General features: G+C 41.6%; 1 long non-coding RNA gene across 2 annotated transcripts; it reads left to right on the top strand.

The window, feature by feature from the left end:
* Positions 1 to 1,117: 1,117 nt before the first annotated feature.
* On the top strand, positions 1,118 to 18,906 carry LOC143688408 (uncharacterized). Of its 2 annotated transcripts, XR_013177986.1 has the most exons (5): positions 1,118 to 1,225; positions 1,445 to 1,546; positions 17,559 to 17,800; positions 18,595 to 18,708; positions 18,836 to 18,906. It is a non-coding gene; the product is annotated as an uncharacterized LOC143688408 (long non-coding RNA). The 2 variants fall into 2 exon arrangements; XR_013177983.1 differs by having other exon boundaries at positions 1,149 to 1,546.
* Positions 18,907 to 20,024: the final 1,118 nt, after the last annotated feature.

Below are 20,024 nucleotides of genomic sequence, written 5' to 3'. Positions count from 1 at the left end.
TGATGGTTCTGAGGCCAGAGGGGGTGGGGGTGGGGCGGAGGCGATAGCCAGACCGCGGAGAAATGCTGGAGACCCTGCAGGGCCACTGCTCTGGTCTTAAAATCGGGCCAGCTCACAAGGTGGAATCCGAGGCGCTTAGAGGGAGGCTGTGCTACTTCTTCATTCAGGCTGGTAGACATTCGTTCCCCTCTTAATTGCCTGACTTTTCTTTTCCTAAGACTTTGGTCTCTCTATGCAAAATGTTGTTCTGAGAATTTCTGACCAGGAAAGGAGCAGCTCGCGGAGGGCACGCAGTTTCAGGCAACAGGACGCCTCGTTTTATTTGATGCCCGCAGGTCTTGGCCCGCAGTGCTGGGGGACGAGCAGCTCCTGCCTGGGGTGCTGTGAACGTACGTGTCTCCGCGTACTGTGGCTTCACGCAGGTGTTGGCTGTTTACGTCCAGCCAGTGGCGGGCGGGGCCTGTGCGGGCGCTGGACTCCCCAGAGCAAGGATGCTGCCTGGCCGGGTGCCCCGAGCACTGGGAGGGCGCAGATGGGCAGGGCGCCGGGCACCTCCGGGCTCAGAGCCGGAGCCGCGTCCACCCGGGTCGCGCGGCGCGAAGGTCCCGCCGGGTTCGCAGCTCTGCGTTTGGCAGCTGGAGAGAGCACAGGCAGGAGCATGTTGGGCTGGTCCCCGGGTCGGGCGGCGGGTGCCGGGAGCGGACGAAGGCGAGAAGAGTCGGCCGAGGAAAACCGGCTCCTGAGGGTCAGGCAGAGTGACCGAGAGGCCGGGAACTCGGGCGTCCCGCCCCTTCCGTGGTGACCATCCTAGCCTCTCTCTGTGCTTCCTTATGAAATCCTAATAAGTGGGCACAAGGAAAGTGGTCTGAGGGGCAGGGAGAGTGGAAGATGGCACAGGGAAATAGAAATTCATAGACTTTACCCAAGTTCTTTATAGTTCCCCAACCAGAAAACACTGGCGCACACACTCTCTGTTCCAGCGCGCGTGCACCCTGTGTTCCAGCGCACGCACCCGGTGTTCCAAGGCGCAGGCACCCTGTGTTCCAAGGCGCAGGCATCCTGCGTTCCAGTGCACATACTCTGTGTTCCAGTGCGCACAGCCAGCAGCCTTCGTCTCCACAGACTTGAGCATTCTGGAATGCAGCATGTTATGAAAATAAAGACCAGTTCCAGGGTTCCTCCCGGAAGTCATAGCATACAGGACGGGGCCAGTTATCCATCCGAGGTATTCTCTAGTAAAATTTTAATCAAAGGTCAAAATTGTAAATCATTTTGACATTTAAAGGCATGTAAAGGGGCAAACCATGATTTACTTAAAGGGACACGTCCTTTTGTAACCCTGGCGACGTGAGTGAGACGCTCCCGTGGGCCTCACACCAAGAGAGGCACAAAAGACAGTGGTCCTTGCTCGCCTGTCTTCTGAGCGGGGCCTGGTCTTTTTTAGTCCCACCTCTCAGTCTGTTTGGAGCGCGCCTCTCGCAGGAGCACGTGACTGAGAAGAAGGCGTCAGGGCCTCTTCCAGGATGATGGTCAAAGGGGAGCACAGGTGAGCACAGGTGGCTGAGTACGGGAGCCTTCGGAGCCCTCTATGGCTGTTCTGAGACAAGGTCAGGCCGCTTTCTTGGTGGGGGTCGCGCTGAAAGGAGGCAACTCCAGGCGTGGCTGGCTGTCCCCCGAGATCGGAGAATGGGGTGGAGGCGGAGGAGGGGTAGGGTGGGGTAGGGAGCATACCTATTCCCTTGACTCCCTTGTTGGTTAAGCAGTCGGGTATTTTAAATTAAAAGGAGCTACAACCTTAGTCAGAGGTGGGGAGGGTGGGGTTGCATGAAGAATGGACTTAAATCCACCGAGGTAGAAACACAAAGTAGTTCTGTCTTTTTCACACATCCTTACAATTCAGTCCACTCCTGGGAATTTGTCTCAGAAATAAAAACATACACAAGTCATGTGTTTCTAAAATGTGGAGATGTTTATTTCAACATTTTTCATGGCAGCAAAAGAGCTGGAATGAAAGGACGTCCAGGGTGGGAAACTGAGTGTCACACCCAGCCAGGCGTGGGCACGTGGGCCTGAGGCAGCTGTAGGATGAACTGATGCCAAATCAGAGGCCTCCGGGGAATCGCACACGGGGTTGCCGGGTGAAAAGGAAGGTGGAGAAACGAAGGCTCCAAAGACAGAGATGGTCCCAGACATGCGCCCCTGCACAGCTGAGCGGGGCCTGAGTGCAGGGGAAGCTGCGTGCACTGCTGAGTTCCTAAAAAATTTACACTCGGAACAAGTGTGCTCTGCTCATGCCTGTGCACTTAGGTAACGTGCACAGATGGGTGTGTGCATGTGTATATGTGTGTAAGGAACTGAAGGTGAGGATTTTTAAAGGGTGTTTCAGGTAGTGCCCTCTGCACTGGACGCTCGTGGAAAGTGGGCAGGTCGCCGTGCCCGGCCTCACTGGGCTGCGCAGAGGCCTTCCCGGGAGCTCTGCTATGTCCGTCCCCCAGCGATGGTGAGGGCGAGTGCCCGGGCAGGCGGCAGAGCTGGACGACTATCCGTTCCCCCCACTGGGCTCCCAGCCACTGGCTCTGAGCAGCTGGAGTGGCCTTTCCCTTCCTGTATTTTAAATACCCCTCCAGGGTCATTACACTCACACACGTGTGTGCAGTGCATTACACTGAATACTTATTGTGGGGCAGTGCATAACCATTATTAACATTTTAAATTTCTCACAGTCCGATTTGTTTTAAAGGTGGTGTTTCCATTTGGGTCCTAGGTCTAGGGTGCAATTTCCTATCTTTTTCTTTTTTAATAGCAGCTTTATTGAGCTATGATTCACATGCCATAAAATTAACAATTTAAATGTACAATTCAGTGTTCCTTGGTTTATTCACAGAATTGTACAACCAATACCACTATCTAATTTTTGAACATTTTCACCACCCCTAAAAAGAAACCCTGCACCTGGGGTACACCATCTCCAAACCCCAACACCCCAGGCCCAGGGCATGACTAACTTACTTTCTGTCTCTATAGATTCACCTCTTCTGGATATTTTGTATGCATGGAATCAGACACTATGTGGTCCTTTGTGACTGGTTTCTTTCACCTAGCATAATGTTTTCAAGGCTCATCCTCAATATAGCATGTATCAGCACTATCCCTTTATAATGCCAAGTAATGCTCCACTGTGTGGCTAGACCACATTTTATTTGTTCGTTCATCAGCTGAGGGCCATTTGGGTTGTTTCCACTTTGTGATTATTATGTGTAATGCTGCTAAGATCATTTGTGAACAAGTGTTTGGTGGACATGAGATTTCGGTTCTCTTGAGTGGATTTGCTGTATCACATAGCAACTCTTATGTTTAGCTGTCTGAGAAATTCCCAGACGGTTATCCAAAGAGATGGCACTGTTTTATATTTCTTCCAGCAACGCATGAGGGTTCCACTTTCTCCATATCCTCACCAACACTTGTTATTGTTCTTTTTGATTATAGCAATTCTAGTGAGTGTGATGTGGTTTCTCAGTGTGGTTTTATTTTTCACTTCCCCATAGGTTAATGATATTTAATATCTTTTCATGTGAAAATTTGCTGTTTGTATGTCTTCTTTGGAGAAATGTCTCTTAACATTCTTTGGCCATTTAAAAATTTGGTTATTTGTCTTTTATTATTGAGCTGTAGCATTTAAAATATATATTCTGGACATAGATCCCTTATTAGATATACAATATACAAATATTTTCACCCATTCTGTGGGTTATCTTTTCCTTTCCTTGATGATGTCATTTGAAGCATGAATGTTTCAAATTCTTATGTAGTCCAATTTGTCACTTTTTTTTCTTTTGCCACTTATGCTGTCAATGTCATATCTAAGAAACTCTTTCCTAACTCAAGGTCATGAAGATTTACTTTTATGTTTTCTTAGAATCTTATAGTCTTTTTAGCTTTAACAATTAGGTCTATGATCAGTTTTTAATTAATTTTTGTATAAGGAGTGAAGTAGGATCCAGCTTCATTCTTTTACTGGTGGACAACCAATGTCCAAAGATGAGTCTCTTCTCATTTAATTATCTTGGCACCTGTGTTCAAAATCCGTTGATTAAAATGTAAAGGTTTGTTTTTGGACTCTCATCTATCTTCCATTATCCTTATGCCTATACCACACTGTCTTGATTATTGTGGCTTTGTAGTTAAGTTTGAAATTGGGAGATGTGAGTCCTCTACCTTTGTTCTTTTCGTGAATATTTTGGCTATTCTAGATTCTTTGTGTTTTCAAGTGAGTTTTATGATCATCTTGTCAATTCCTGCAAAAAAAAGACAGCTGGGATTTTGATAGGAAGACTCTGTAGATCAATTGTGGGAGAATTACCATCTTAATATTAAGTGTTTGAATCCAGAAACATTGGATTTATTTCCATTTAAGTTTTCTTTAATCTTTTAGTTTTTATTGTACAAGTCTTACACTTCTTTTGTTAAATATGTTACTAAATATTTTATTCTTTTTGATGTTTTGTAAGTTGGAATTCTTTCCTTAACTTTATTTTCAGATTGTTTTTTGCAAATGTCGAGAAATATAATTGACTTTTGTATTTTGACCTTGTATCCTGCAACATTGCTGACATTATTTATGGGTTCTCATAGTTTTGTATGTGTATGTTTGTGTGTAGGTATTCCTTGAGATTTTCTACATACAAGATGATGTCTTCTTTGAATAAAGATAGTTCTATTTATTCCTGTCCAATTTGTATATGTGTTATTTCTTTTTCTAGCCTAATTGCTATTGCTAGTACTTCTAATAAAACATTGAATAGAAATAGAGAAAATATCCTTATCTTGCTCCTGAGCATTCTTTTTCTTTTTTTGTGTGTGTGTGTGTGTTTGTTTGTTTGTTTTTTTATAGTTTAGCATGAGGTTAGGTGTGAGATTTTTGATAAATTTACTTTATTGAAATGAGAACATTCTCTTCTTTTCCTAGATTATTTAATGGTTGTTTTTATGAAAGGGTATTGCGTTTTGCTTTCTCTGTACCAATTAGGATGATCATGCGCTTTTTGCCTTTATTCTACTAATATGATACATTACACTGCTTGTATTTTAGATATCAAACCAACCTTGCATTCCTGGCATAAGTCTCACTTGGTCACGAGGTATAATCCTTCTTATATGTTGCTGGACATATAAGCAATATATGCTTATATGCGATAGTATTGTGCTGAGGAGTTTTGCATCTTTTTCATAAGGGGTATTGCTCTGTTGATGGCTTTTTTGGGTTTGGTATTAAGGTAGTAATGGGTTTATAGAATAAATAGGGAAGTATTTCCTCCTTTTCTATTTTTGAAGAGTTTATAAAGATTTATATTAATTCTTCTTTAAATGTTTGGTAGAATTCAGCAGTAGAGGCACCTGGATTGAGACTTTACTCTGTGGGAAGTTTTGAAATTATTACTTCAGTCTATTTGTTTATAGATGTATAAAGATTTTCTAATTTCTTCTTCAGTTCAGTAGTTTGGGTCTTATAAGAATTTGTCCATTTCATCTATGTTATCTAATTTTTTAACATACATTTGTTTACCTTTTGTCTAATAATGTATTTCTATTTCTGGAAGTTCAGCCAAAGATTCATCAATTTTATTGATCTTTTCAAAAAGTCAGCTTATGTTTTTCTTGGTATTTTCTCTACTGTTTTTCTCTTTTTCTTTTTTGCCTTACAAAAACAGAAGTATATTCTCTCTCAGTCCTGGAGGCCAGAAGCCTGAAATCAGGGTGTCTGCAGGGCCCTTCCTCCAAAGCCCCTGGCATGTCCTCCTCCTGCTCCTGCTCCCGAAGGACCCAGTGCTCTGGGCTTTGACTGCATTTCTCCAGCCTCTGCCTCCATCTCCTCTTCTCCCCCCGGCTTTTTTAACATTTTTATTGTGAAATATATATACAAAAAAGCAATAAATTTCAAAGTACATTGTAACAATTAGTTATTAAACAGATTTCAGAGTTTGGTGGGGTTTACAGTTCCACAATTTTTTGCTTTTCCTTCTGGCTGCTCCAAACACTGGAGACTGAAAGAAATATCGATATAATGACTCAGCAGTCATACTTATTTCTTAAATTCTATCTACCTGTGTAATAAATTCTATCTACTCTGTGTATCTCCTCCTTCTCCTTTGATCTTTCTTCCAATTTTTAGGGGTATTTGGGCTCTGCCCATTCTAACTTTTTCATGTTGGAAAGGACTGTCAATAATATGGGAGAGGGGGATGGAACTAGCTGATGTCTGGAGAGGCTGGACCCTCTGAGTTTCAGGACTTATCTGGCCTAGGAACTCTCTGGAGGTTGCAGGTTTCTGGAAAGTAGCCATGGTGCATGGAATATTTGTAGAATCACAGATAAAATCTTATGTGTTCTTAAGGGCTGGCAGGAATGGTTTTGGTTGGGGGTTGGCAAACCGCATTAAATAGCAATATCTAGCTGAAACTTGTCTAACAGTGACCTCCAGAGTAGCCTCTCAACTCTATTTGAACTCTGTCAGCCACTGATACCTTATTTGTTATATTTCTTTTCCCCTTTTGGTCAGGATGGAGTTGTTGATCCCACGGTTCCAGGACTGGACTCATCCCTGGGAGTCATCTCCCACACTGCCAGGGAGACTTTCACTCCTGCATGTCATGTCCTGTGTAGGGGGAGGGCAATGGTTTCACTTGCAGAGTTGGACTTAGAGAGACTGAGGCCACATCTGAGCAACAGAAGATGTCCTCCAGAAGTAACTCTTGGGCATAGCAATAGGTGGGCTAAACTTCTCCGTTACATAAATAAACTTCGCAAGAGTAAGCCTTAAGATCGAGGGCTTGGCCTATTGATTTGGGCGTCCCTAATGTTTGACACAATATCAGGGGATTCCCCAGTGATAAGGTTTAATAGTTGCATATTTTTTCTCCTGTCCCTCGGGGGACTTTGCCAATATTTTTTAACTATCTGCTTGAACATACTTTGGGATGAATACAGGCATTACGTTAAATTATACGGAATTACAAGCCTCACTCCCATTCTGGGCTCCATGTGTCTGGAATGTTTAGATGAACTGGCCAGAGAAGTTGAGGTGGATCTTGAACTACAGAAAATTTAGGTTCTGGACCCAGTAAACCTTTCTTCTTTTGTTCTCATAGAATAGGTGAAGTTCTAAGATACAAACAATGTCCTCCTTGCCCCTGTATTCTTTTTTTTATATATAAAATCACATTTTTAATATGCAGGATGTCTATTACATTCTCATGCAGTTTGAATTTTTAAAAAATATTTTATTTATTAAATATACCAATATACAAACACAAACATTCTTACCATATGATCATTCCATTCTACATATATAATCAGTAGCTCACAATATCATCACATAGTTGTATATTCATCATCATGATCATTTCTTAGAACATTTGCATCAATTCAGAAAAAGAAATAAAAATAAAACAGAAAAAAAAATCATATATACCATACCCCTTACCCTTTGATCCCTTTCATTGATCACTAGCATTTCAAACTAAATTTATTTTAACATTTGTTCCCCCTGTTATTTATTTTTATTCCATATGTTCTACTCATCTGTTGACAAGGTAGATAAAAGGAGCATCAGACACAAGGTTTTCACAATCACACAGTCACATTGCAAAAGCTATATCATTATACAATAATCTTCAAGAAACATGGCTACTGGACAGCTCTACATTTTCAGGCAGTTCCCTCCAGCCTCTCTCTCATACCTTAACTAAAAAGGTGATATCTATTTAATGCATAAAAATAACTTCCAGGATAACCTCTTGGCTCTGTTTGGAATCTTTCAGCCATTGACACTTTATTTTGTCTCATTTCTCTCTTCCCCCTTTGGGTCGAGAAGATTTTCTAATCTCTTGGTACTGAGTCCCAGCTCATTCTAGGATCTCTGTCCCATGTTGCCAGGAAGGTCCACACCCCTGGGAGCCATGTCCCACGTAGAGAGGGGAAGGTGGTGAGTTTGCTTGTTGTGTTGGCTGAGAGAGAGATTGCCCCTGTATTCTGATTTACTTAGTCCCCAACCTAGTCAGCTTTGTTCTTATCTTAATTGAAACCTGGTCTCTTTTCTGTTTCTTTAACAGTTGTTGTATGTGGCAGTGCTGACTTTCAGAGCTGCAGAACCCCTACTCTGAGTCTCAGGTGTCACACAGGCACCCAAAGTTCCATGGAGATACCAGGCTGAACATACATACCACAGCCTCTCAAAATCTAGAAATAACAATTACAGCTCTGGACTAAATGTGACTGCTATGAGCGCTTACTATCTAGGCCCCAATTTTCTTATGTCTTTTCTAAATGAGACCATGTAATGTTTGCCCCATTTGTTTCTGGCTTATTTTGCATCATGCACCATCCCCCAGCTCGTCCACTCCCCTGCATGCCTCACGACCATGTTCCTTTCTGCAGCAGCATGGTGATCAGTCATGTGTGTGCACCACAGTTTGTCATTCTACTTCAGCCACCTCTGTCCACGTACAATGGACATCACGTACAATGTCCACTGTCAACAGTCCATCAACGCTCTCAATTTTAGACAATTTTCATAGCTCCTAAGAGAAACATAATCAAACACACCCTCACCAAAAAGAAAATCCAAACCTCCCTTTGGCTCTTGCCCTCCCACTCCCATTATGTATCCCTGGTGTTGCTGTGGAACTGTTGATGTTTTCCTGTTAAACATAATCCATGGCATGCAATAGCAGTTTCCCTCTGTACCCTGATATTATACTATTTTTATAGGATTCATACTCTAAAAGTTGTTCATACTAGAATTTATTTATACTTGCAGTGTTAATCGATTGAACACGTGGGTCTATACAACCCCTTTCAACCATGTTCACCTTCAATATGGTAAGATTACTTCTAGACCCACTAGTGAACTGCTTTCACTTCTATCTATTCCCTTACCTTTAAGTTCAACCTCATTAGCTAACCTTACACCCGTCTCTAGGTTCCCTATATTCTATATTATAAGCCTCTGATTTTACTTTTACCATGGTAAAAGTGGAATCATACAGTACCTCTCCTTTTGTGTCTGGCTTATTTCACTCAGCATTATGTCCTCAAGGCTCATCCATCTCGTCATGTGCTTCAGGATGTCATTTTGTCTTACTGCTGCCTAATTCTCCATCGTGTGCATAAACTACATTTTGTTTCCCGTTCGTCTGTTGATAGGTGAATGGACTTTTTCCACCTTTTGGCAATTGTGAATAGAACTGCTATGAATATCAGTGTGTAAATGTCTCTTTGTGTCACTGCTTTCAGCTTTTCTGGGTATATTCCAAGTAGTGCTATTGCTGGGTCATAGGGCAACTTGATACTTAGCTTTTTAAGGAACCACCAAACTGTCTTCCATAGCGGCTGCACCGCTCTACATTCCCACCAGCAGTGCATAAGTGTTTCAATTTCTCCATCATCCTCTCCAATATTTGTAGTTTCCTGTTTGCTTAATCACAGCCATTCTTATAGGTGTGAGGTGGTATCTCATTGTAGTCTTGATCTGCATATAGCTAAAGAAAATGTGCATCTCTTCATATGCTTTTGAGCCTCTGCATTTGCTCTTTAGAAAAACGTCTATTGATATCATTAGCCCATTTTATAACTGGGTTGTTTGCTCTTTTATTGAGTTGTGTGAATATTTATGCATACAGGATATCAAACCTTTATCTGATACATGATTTTCAAATATTTTCTCCCATTGAGTTGGCTGCTTCTTCACCTTTTTGACAAAGTCTTTTGAAGCACAGAAGCATTTGATTTTGAAGAGTTTCCATTTATCTATTTTTTTTTCTTTCATTCCTTGTGCTTTTGGTGTGAAGTTTAGGAAGCTATCTCCTATCACTATGTCTTGAAGATGTTTCCCTATGTTTTCTTTTAGGAGTTTTATGGTACTGGTTCTTTCGTTTAGGTCTTTGACCCAGTTTGAGTTAATTTTTATATAGGGTGTAAGGTAAGGGTCCTCTTGCCTTCTTGCCTTTTTTAGTTATTGATATCCAGTTCTCCCATATCCTTTTATTGAAAAGACTGTTTTGTCCTGGTTCAGTGGATTTGTGGACCTTGTTGAAGATCAGTTGACTGCAGATTTGGTGGTCTATCTCTGCACTCTCAATTTGATTCCATTGGTCAGTTCTTCTCTCTTTCTGCCATGCCATGCTCTTTTGATCACTGTGGCTTTATAATAAGCTTTAAAATCAGGAAATGTTAATCATCCCACTTCATTCTTCTTTTTTAGGATGCTTTTAGCTATTCAGAGTCTCTTTCCCTTCCAGATGAACTTGGTAACTCACTTTTCCAAGTCTTCAAAGTAGGTTGTTGGAATTCTTATTGGTATTGCATTGACTCTGTAGATCAGTTTGGGGAGAATTGACATCGTAACTATATTTAGCCTTCCTAGCCATAAGCAGGGAATGTCTTTCCACCTATTTAGATCTTCTTTGAGTTCTTTTAACTATGTTGTGTAGTTTTCTGTGTACATGTCCTTTACATCCCTGGTTAAGTTTATTCCTAGATATCTTTTAATTGCCTTTTTGAATGGAATTCTTTCTTAATTGTCTCCTTAGTTAGGTCATTGCTTGTATATAGAAACATTACTGATTTTTGCACATTAATCTTGTATCCCACTGTTTTGCTGAATTTGTTTATTAGCTGAAGAAGCTTTGCCATAGATCTCTCAGGATTTTCCAAGTATTGTATCATCCCATCTGCAAATAATAAAACTTTTACTTCTTCCTTTCCAATTTTGATGCTTTTATTTCTCTTCTCAGCCTGATTCCTCTAGCTAGAACTTCTAGTACAATGTTGAATAAAAGTGGTGACAGAGGGCATCCATGTCTCATTCCCAATCTCAGGAGGAGGCTTTCAGTCTCTCAGCATTGAGTATGATGCTGGCTATGGGTTTCTCACACATGGCTTTTAACATATTGAAGAAGTTTCTTTCTATTCCTACTTTTTGAAGTGTTTTTTTTTAATCAGAAAAAGATGCTGAATTTTGTAGAATGCTTTTTCAGCATTGTGCCAGTTTGAAAGTGTTATGTACCCTAGAAAGCCATGTGATCCAATCTTGTGGGATCAGCTGTTTCTTTTAATTCTGATTCAAAACTGTACGTTGGAATTTCTTGATTAGATCATTTCCATGGAGATGTGACACTTCCAATTGTGGGTGTTAACTTTTGATTAGATGGAGATGTAATTACAGTCATTCTAGGTGGATCTTGATTAGATTACTGGAGTCTTTTAGGGGAAACATTTGCAGCCAATAGAGAGAGCACTGACAGAAACTTCAGAGCAGATCTGACACAGATGTTCACACATGGAGAATAGAGACACAGATGTTTGGAGATGCTTGGAGCCCAGCAGACGTCACCATGAGATGGTAAGGAAGCCTGAACCTGGAGGGAGCCAAGGGAAGCCACGAGATGAAAGCCAGCCCTGGAGAAGGAAACAGAGGCTGAAAGCAACAGAGCCCAGGAGCAAGGGACCAGCAGACGCAGCCACGAGACCACCAGCTAACAGAGGGGTTCCTGACCCATTGGGCCTCCTTGAGGGAAGGTAACCTCTTGTTGGTGCCTTAACTGGACATTCCATAGGCTTAGAACTATGAACTGGCAACTTATTAAATTCCCCTTTTTAAAAGCCGTTCCAGTTCTGGTGTGTCTCGTTCTACCAGCTTGTGCAAACTAACACAAGCATCAATCGAGATGATCATGTGATTTTTTCCTTTCAGTTTATTAATGGGCTGTAATCATTGATTGATTTTCTTGCATTGAACCATTCTTGCTTTCCTGGTATAAACCCCACTTGGTCGTGGTGTATAGTTCTTTTAATGAGTCATTGGATAGGATTTGCTAGCATTTTGTTCAGAATTTTTGCATCTATATTCATTAGGGAAATTGGCCTGTAGTTTTCCTTTCTGGTAGTGTTTTTACCTGGTTTTGGTATTAGTGATGTTAGCTTCATGAAATGATTTAGGTAGTGTCCTGTTTTTCTCTTTTTTTTGGAAAAGTTTGAGCAGGATTGGTGTTAGTTCTTTTTGAAATGTTTCATAAAATTCCTCTGTGGAGCCATCTGGTCCTATGCTTTTCTTTGTAGGAAGAATTTTGATGACTGATTGTGCTGGTTTGAAAGGATGCATGTACCCTAGAAAAGCCATGTTTTAATCCTAATCCCATTTTGTAAAGGTAGCCATTTCTTCTAATCCTTAGTCAGTACTGTATATTTGAAACTGTAATTTCAAATTACTCAACTATAATTGAGTCACCTGGAGATGTGACTCAATCAAGAGTGGTTGTTAAACTGAATTAGGTGGAGATGTGTCTCCACCCATTCAGGTGGGTCTTGATTGGTTTACTGGAGTCCTATAAAAGAGCAAACATTTTGGAGAATGAGAGAGATTCTGAGAGAGCAGAATGACATAGCCACAAGAAGCAGAGAGTCCACGAGCCAGCAACCTTTGGAGATGAAGAAGGGAAACGCCTCCCGGGGAGCTTCATGAAACAGGAAGCCAGGAGAGAAAGCTAGCAGATGACGCTGTGTTCGGCACAGGCCCTTCCAGCTGAGAGAGGAACCCTGACCGTGTTCACCATGTGCCTTCTCACTTGAGAGAGAAACCCTGAACTTCATCTGCCTTCTTGAACCAAGGTATCTTGCTCTGGATGCCTTAGATTGGAAATTTCTATGGACTTGTTTTAATTGGGACATTTTCTCAGCCTTAGAACTGTAAACTAGCAACTTATTAAATCCCCCTTTTTAAAAGCCATTCTGTTCCTGGTATATTGCATTCCAGCAACTAGCAAACTAGAACACTGATTGAATCTCTTTACGTATGATTGGTTTGTTGAGATCTTCTATAGCTTGTTTATATGTTCTAGGAATTGTCCATTTCATCTAAGTTGTCTAGTTTGTTGATGTATAGTTATTCACAGTATCCTCTTATGATTTTTTAAATTGCTTCAGGGTCAGTAGTAACAACCCCTCCCCTCTCATTTATAATTTTATTTATTTACATCCTCTCTCTTTTCTTCTTTTTCAACTTAGCTAGGAGTCCATCGATTTTATTGATTTTCTCAAAGAAACTTGTAGGGCCAGTCTCTTTTGGTTTTGTTGATTCTTTCTATTTTTGTTCTCCAGTTCATTTATTTCTGTTTTAATCTTTGTTATTTCTCTTCTTCTAGTTGCTGTGGGGTTAGTTTGCTTTTCTTTCTCTAGTTCCTCTAAGTAAGCAGTTAAGCCCTCAATTTTTGCTCTTTCTTCTTTTTTAATATAAGCATTTATGGCAATAAAGTTGCCTCTCATCACTGCTTTTGCCACATCCTATAAATTTTTGTTATGTTGTATTCTCATTTTCATTAGGCTCCAGGTGTTTATGAATTTCTCTAGCAATTTCTTCTTTAACCCATTGATTGTTTATGAGTGTATTATTTAACCTCCATGTATTTGTGAAAGCACTGGTTCTTTGGTGGTTATTGATTTCCAACTTCATTCTGTTGTGTTCAGAGAAAGTGCTTGGGATAACTACAATCTTTTTAATTTAGTAAAAACCTGTTTTGTTCCCCAGCATATGATCTATCCTGGAGAATAGTCCCTGAGCACTAGAGTAGAATGTACATCCTGATGTTTTCTGGTGTAACGATCTATATATGTCTGTTTGGTCTAATTCATTTATCAGATTGTTTAAGTCATTTATTTCCTTGTTGACCCTCTGCCTGGTTGTTCTATCTGTAGAGGACAGTGGTGTATTGAAGTCTCCTACTATTATGGTTGTAACACCTATTGCTCCCTTCAGTTTTGTCGATGTCTGCATCATGTGCTTTGGAGCTCCTTGATTGGGAGCATAAACATTTATGATTTTTATTTTATTTTTTTTGGTGAATTGTCCCTTTTACTAATATGTAGTTTCCTTCTTTGTCTCTTATGATGTCTTTACATTTAAAGTCTATTTTGTCTGATATTAATATAGATACTCCTGCTTTCTTTTGATTACAGCTTGCATAGAAGATCTTTTTTCATCCTTTCACTTTCAATCTATTTGTATCCTTGCATCTTAAATGGGTCTCTTGTAAGCAGCATATAGCTCAATCATATTTTTAATCCATTCTGCCAATCTGTATCTTTTAATTGTTGAGTTTAGTCCATTAACATTCAACATTATTACTATAAAGGCATTTCTTGAATCCATCATCTTATCCTTTAGTTTTTATTTGTCAGATCTATATATTATTTTCCTTCTTTCTCTTTTTACCCTTTATGTTACCCTTACTTGTAGTCTTCAATATTGTGCCCTCCCTCCTGACCTCCCTCTTCCATCTTTTTTTTTTTTTTTTACAGCCAACAGAACTCCCTTTAGTGTTTCTTGTAGGGCCAGTCTCTTGTTGACATATTCTCTCAGCCTTTGTCTGTCTGTGAAAATTGTAATGTCTCCCTCATTTTTGAAGGATAATTTGGTTGGATACAGATTTCTTGTCTCCATGTCTTCCTTTTTCAGGATCTTGAATATATCATACCACTGCCTTCTCACCTCTAGTCCAAACTCACTCACAGGTGGTTTTCCTTGTATGCGGTGAGTCACTTTTCTCTTGCGGCTTTCAGGATTTTCTGCGTCTCTTCAATATTTAGATAGACTGGTTAGTAAGTGTCTCAGAGGAGGCTTACTTGGATTTATTCTACCTGAGGGTGATTGGGCTTCTTTGATTCGCATATTTATATTTTTTATAAGGATAGGGAAGTTTCCCCCCTTTTCTCCTCAACTAATCTTCCTAGCGCTTTTCTCTTCTTCTGGGACGCCGATGATTCTCACATTTGTGTGCTTCATGTTGCCCATTTCCCTGAGATCCAGTTCAACTTTTCCCATGTTTTTGCCATTTGTTCTTTTTTGTATTAAAATTCAGTTGCCCTGCCCTCTTCTTCACTTATTCTTTCTTCTGCTTCTTGAAATTTGCTGTTGTATGGCTGTAGTGATATCTGCTATTTTTCTAGAGATCTCTGTGATATATGCTATTTTTCTGCTTATGATTTCAAATTCTTCTTTATGCTCTTCCAATGTCTTTTTGATATACTTTATGTCATTAGTCAACCCACTGAGTTTATTTAGGAGAATTGTATGAACATCTTTCATTAGGTGTTCCAAAGTTTGTATCTCCTCTGATGTTTTAATTTGGTCATTTGTCTGGGCTATGTCTGCCTGCATCTTCATGTGCTTTGTGATTTTCTGTTGGCTTTGAGGCACTTAATTATCTTGAAATTGAGAGTGTCATTTTGAAAGTTGATTTCCCTCAGTTACCTAAGGTTTTCTATTAGCTTGTGTTCTGGTTTGTTGGCTGCTGGAATGCAGTATACCAGAAACGGAATGGCTTTTAAAATGGGGAATTTAATAAGTTGCTAGCTTACAGTTTTAAGGCCGAGAAAATGTCCCAATTAAAACAAGTCTATAGAAATGTCCAATCTGAGGCATCCAGGGAAAGATACCTTGGTTCAAGAAGGCCGTTGAAGTTCAGAGTTTCTCTCTCAGGTGGAAAGGCACATGGTGAACATGGTCAGGGTTCCACTCTTATCTGGAAGGGCACATGGTGAACACGGTGTCATCTGCTAGCTTCCTCTCCTGGCTTCCTGTTTCATGAAGCTCCCTGGGAGGCGTTTTCCTTGTTCATCTCCAAAGGTCGCGCTGGCTGGTGGACTCGGCTTCTCATGGCTATGTTGTTCTGCTCTGCTGTCTCTGAATCTCCTTCATTCTCCAAAATGTTTCCTCTTTTATAGGACTCCAGAAACTTCTCAAGACCCACCCAAATGGGTGGAGACATGTTGTCGGCTACTCCACCTTGACAACCACTCTTGATTAAATCACATCTCCAGGGAGATGATCTGAGTACAGCTTCAAACATACAGTATTGCATAGGGATTATTCTGCCTTTATGAAATGGGATTTTGACTAAATCATGGCTTTTCAAGGGTACAAACATCCCTTCAAACCAGCACAGTGTGTTTCGTGATGTGCCCCCACAGCGCTGGTGGTCACATCTCTCTTCACTTCCTACCTGTGCAGAGCCTGAAGTCCGTCCAGAGATGGGCGATGAGAGCCTCCTCGAGGAAGACACTTTCCACGAATATGGGTAAATGAAAGTCAGAGCTAGAATGGGCAGGAGGAGTCGGGGTGAGGCTAGGGGGGATAGTGGAAAATTTAGACATTTTTTTCCAGAAAAAAATATTTGAAGTTTTGTTTTATGAATGAGAGAATAATAATGTTGGATGTAAGAGAGTATTTTAAGTTCCTCTGTCTCACCCTTTTGCTTCTGGGACAATTTATTGCTGACCCTTCTAGACGGGCACTGCCTGATCTCCTAAAAGATTTCTAGAGATAGAGAGATCATGACTGCTTTTCAGATAGTATATTGAAAACACATGACTGTTGTTTTAGTTTCATTATTACAGTCTGCTACTTAAGTCAGCAAGAAATAAATCTGTATTTAGAATAGTATTTCATAAAATTAAGCTTCTTGCTAATACATATCATGTTTTTATAGATAAGTGAAATGTCAAAAGGTAAGAATCCACAATAAAAAATATTTATTCCCCAATACTGTTTTAAAAATCACAAAACAAATCTCCAAAATGCAAGACAGTGCTAGGGACTTATTAAATAGCCATCTCCTTGAGGATGTGCTAGTCTTCTCCACATTTAGTCCAATTTTCTGCATCTTTTTTCCATATCTACAGAATTTCACAGAAGTAGTTCATAACAGAATGAGCTTCATAAATCTTCACAGAATGAATAAAATATGGAACTCTACAACTTATTTAATAATTACTGAACAAAAGTTCTGTTTTAGACACATTTTAAAAGTTAAGGATTGAAATAAGAAGGTCTTTTTTATAATTATCTAAAAATTAAATTAATTGAAAAATAGAATTTTCTGAGAATTACATGGGCGCATCTTCCCTGCACCTTCTGCGGTGTTGCGCTTGAAGCGGGCACGGCACCTGCTGCTGAAGACGCCTTCGCTGCCTCCTGTCGTTCGTCCCTGCGAGGGCCCGCCCCGCACGACCTCATGCACATGACAAAATGATCGTCACGCAGCTCTGACGGGTCCCCGCGCGGAAAGCCCCAGCAGCGGATGGCTCACCAGTGCTGCCCTCTGATTTCTTCACGCATGGCATTTATTACCCTTTTACTAAGCAATGTCTCCACACAAGTAATTACTGGCCATAAAATGATACATACAAGCTGTTGAGGAATTTGAATAATTAAAATAGCATTTGGTTATAAGTAGATTAAATGCCCAAAGGTGATATGTGAATATTTCCCAAATTTGGAATTACTTTATACTTGAAAGCCTAAAAAGAACTTGTTGAAAGTAATATAAGTAAATGCTATATTTTTTTTTTAGTGGAGTTATTTTGTTTTTGAAAAGTGGAATATTAAAAAAAAAGCCAGTCCTTTAGTCTATCATATATATTGATTTTTATATTATTGTATGACAGTCCCTAAACTTTTACTCAGATTTGTTTAATGTAGATTTTCTATTTTGTTAATTCTCTTCCAGTCTTGCCCCTTCCCTACTTTAACTTAATAGAAAAGCCTGCTCGGATGCAGGGCAGACAAATGGACAGGAGCCCTGTGAGCATTTCGTCGGCTTTTGGATAAATGCAAATGCTGCTGCAGTTGGTGTGTCTTGTTGGATAATCACCAGGGAGCTTGCATCATTCTTCAAGCTCTGTCGCTCGTAATCCGTCACTGAAATTGTGACCTAGAGTACCCGTTCTTGATGAAAACAATGGAATTAAGGTACAGGGCTTTGGAAAATTGTTTCATATTCAAGCAGGGCTGCACACAGCCGACACTTGCTGATGGTTTTACTGCCTGGAAGAAAATGTATTGCTACTGCCACAAACCTGTCTTTTGGCACTTTATCACTTACAAGGGATGATAAAATTGTGACAAAGAGACTTCTTTTTAATCTTAGAAGCCACTGCTTGTAGTCTTGATTGTCCGCCCTTTTGTCCTCTCATTTAGTCTACATAAGGTGGTAAATTCCCTTTAGTTGTCTCTAAATTTCATTTAAACAGTATCAAAGACTTTGCCTTCTGATTTTCAAGTCCCCAAATCATTTAATGTATCAGTTTTATTTCTTCATATTTTAAAATTAATTTTAGAAAGAGTTCTCTATATTTGAAATAATTTTGTTGAAACTAAGTTACAAGGTATGTTTTGAAGAGTTCAAATAAATTTTTTTTTTGCGTGTATGGTCTGGGAATTCAAACAATTTTATGAGTCACAAATACAGAGGACAATCTGACACCTTGAGAGTCCCAAGACTAGAAAATAATTTTGTGACTGAGTTTCTTTTCATTTTTAAAACCATCAGTTTTTTACTAACTACTCATATAAGAATATAAAGTGATTCAATTTGGCGACACATAACCAGATATTCCTGAACAAACTTCTCTCTGATCATTGAGTACTTGTATAAGAGAGTGAAGCAAATGAAGAAGCAAACACCTAGAAAAATAAATTCATCATTTTTGAACTATTTACTTTGTTTCCTTTGTTCTTTGATTTCTCATCCCCCCCCCCCCCAGATTTTCTTCAGAGCATCTTCCTATGAAACCCTGAGTGCCAAGTGCCTTGGTTTATTGCCCTGCCACGGATTTTGTGTGTTAGTTTAGCGACTATCAGCGATAAGGAAAGCCTTTGTGAGTATGCCAACTCTTATAGAAGAATATTTTGTATTATGTTGCTTGGGAAGAAACTTTGCTCCCAAGGCAGCATTTTATTTCTCAGAAATTACGGGGATGTGATTCTGAACGCGTTTCTCTCCAGGGGCTCCCAGCAGCTCAGGGGTGGTTCTGTCTGATCTGAAGGTGCTCTCTGCAGGCCACCATCCTACAGGTGAGTGACCGTCCAAAGGAAAGTCCACTCAGCGCCTGTGAAGTCAGGGCAGGTGCGCGGAGCGAGGCCAGCCGGGGTCTTACTCCGCCTCCGAGGACCCGCCGGGGGTCGCGGGGGAACGCGGGGCCGAGGGCGCAGGGCCAGCAGAGGCCGGGCGGGGTGATCCCCGGGCCCCGCGAGCTCCCGAGGACTCGGACGGAGAAGCAGGACCTGACGCCCGGGGGGCGACGGCGGGACCGTCCCCAGCCCGCGACCCCTGCCCGGCCCCTGCTCGGCCGACCCTTGGGGAAATGACCCGTGGTGGCGGGCAGGCCTGGCGGGCGTGGCTCGGTCCATTTACCAGGAGCCAAGTTTCCTTCCTTCTGACTTGAGCGTCTAGAAACCGGATTTTATTAGCAAAAGTCGAGGTGCTTGGACTTGGAGTGATCGTATGACACAGTGGCACGCCCGAACCCGGACGCCCACGGCTCAGCCTTCCCGCGGGCCCCAGCGCCCGGAGCGTCCCCAGCGCGCAGCCTCCCGCCGGTGCCCGCAGGCGCTGGGCGGGCGCGGGCGTCACTGCGGTGGCTCGGAGGCCCCGAACCTCCAGGAGCGGGAGGCGTGGGAAACGAGGCCGCGCGCCGCTCCCCAGGGAGGGCCGGTCCCAGGCTCACCCGCCTGGCTCCGGGCCTCGCGTCAGAGCTCCGGCCCTGGAAAGCCAGCCTTTGGTCAGACCCGCACCTGCCGCCGGCCAAGCTGAGCGCTTGCCACGTCCACTGGACCGGAGCTTGAATGAGAAAGCCAGCTCTGCTGAGGTGTAACTGACCACTGCAAACTGCGCATCTTCAAAACGCACGTGACGAGTTTCACAGGCTATCCACCCTGACACCCCAGCATCGCCGACACCCCAGCATCTCCGCCACCCCGAAGTGCTTTTCGCCCACCCGCCTTCCCTCCACAGCACCCTCTGAGGAGCCTTCTACCACGGTGGGCAGTTTGCCTTTTCAGATGAGGAGTTTCAGATGAGGAGTCCTAGTGTCTGCTGTTTTTGTCTGGCTTCTTTCACTCAGCATGATGATTTTGAGAGCCACTCATTTTGTTGCCAGAATCATCAATAGCTCATTCTCTCTATTGCTGAGTA

The sequence above is a fragment of the Tamandua tetradactyla genome, chromosome 1 (assembly GCF_023851605.1).
Source record: "Tamandua tetradactyla isolate mTamTet1 chromosome 1, mTamTet1.pri, whole genome shotgun sequence".
NCBI lineage: Eukaryota > Metazoa > Chordata > Mammalia > Pilosa > Myrmecophagidae > Tamandua > Tamandua tetradactyla.
The sequence above is the reverse complement of the archived record's forward strand: the minus strand, read 5'-3'. Positions and strand labels throughout refer to the sequence as shown.